Source organism: Morone saxatilis, unplaced genomic scaffold (genome assembly GCF_004916995.1).
Source record: "Morone saxatilis isolate NCDOM2014 unplaced genomic scaffold, NCSU_SB_2.0 Contig10, whole genome shotgun sequence".
Taxonomy (NCBI): Eukaryota; Metazoa; Chordata; class Actinopteri; family Moronidae; genus Morone; species Morone saxatilis.
Genome location: NW_023339652.1, coordinates 5,768,845 through 5,769,746, shown reverse-complemented (window position 1 = coordinate 5,769,746; position 902 = coordinate 5,768,845).

Here is a 902-nt window from a genome sequence, read left to right as displayed (position 1 = left end):
GGCAGCACTTTCAGCAACTCGTCTTTAGTCAAAAATTGCTCAGAAACGCAGACTGACCCCCCCCCCCCAATGATCAAACATAGTGCAGATTTGAGAGTAGATTTTGCACCAAATTGTGCAAGTCTGTAATGCACCCTTTTTGATTTTTCAAACAGAATAATCGGGGTAAAAAAATGCACCAAAGTGCTGCCTCTCGCTCTGTCCTCTCCTCAAAGTCATTATTGCTGGTGTGATTGAGATAAAAGGGAAGGGGGATCAGGGAGGGAGGTGAAGGCTGGAGGGGACAAGCATGAGTGGAGAAAAGTACAAACAATAAGCACCATTTTGAAATATCAGTTCTCCTCCTTAGCACCTCGTTTCGCCCTCAGAGCCAGAGGGGAAGGAAAGAAAAAAAAAAACACCCTGCTGGAGATACAGCTCCCGTTTCATCTGCTCGTCCAACCCTGTTTCAGTTTGTCTCAGATAGCCATGAAGCAAGTGAAGGTTGTGGGGGAGGGAGGGCGCGAGGGAGGGAGCGTTCAGCGGAGAGAGGGAGTAAAATATTAGTAAATGTGACGCAGATGATGTTGGCATCAGAAGCAGTAGATATCTCGCTGCTCCCAGGCGAACGCAAGCGTTTCTCGTTGTTTGTTTGGTAGACCTCCTACATCTCTCCTTTTGTCCATCTAAATGCCCGCAGGAGCTTCAGTCCACATTTCCCTGCAGCAGAACATTTCACAACATGCTCGTCTTCTCCGCTTCCCGTAGCTCCTTTTACATTTTTGTTCTGAGTGTGCTTGTAGTGAAGTCGTGCACTTGCTTATTTCAAATCCAATACCCTGTCTCCTAAGCATGCACAGTGAGCGTTTTAACGTGTCAAGGTTTTTCGTTCAGTTACGGTCGTCTCCAGGCAGTGTCTTCTC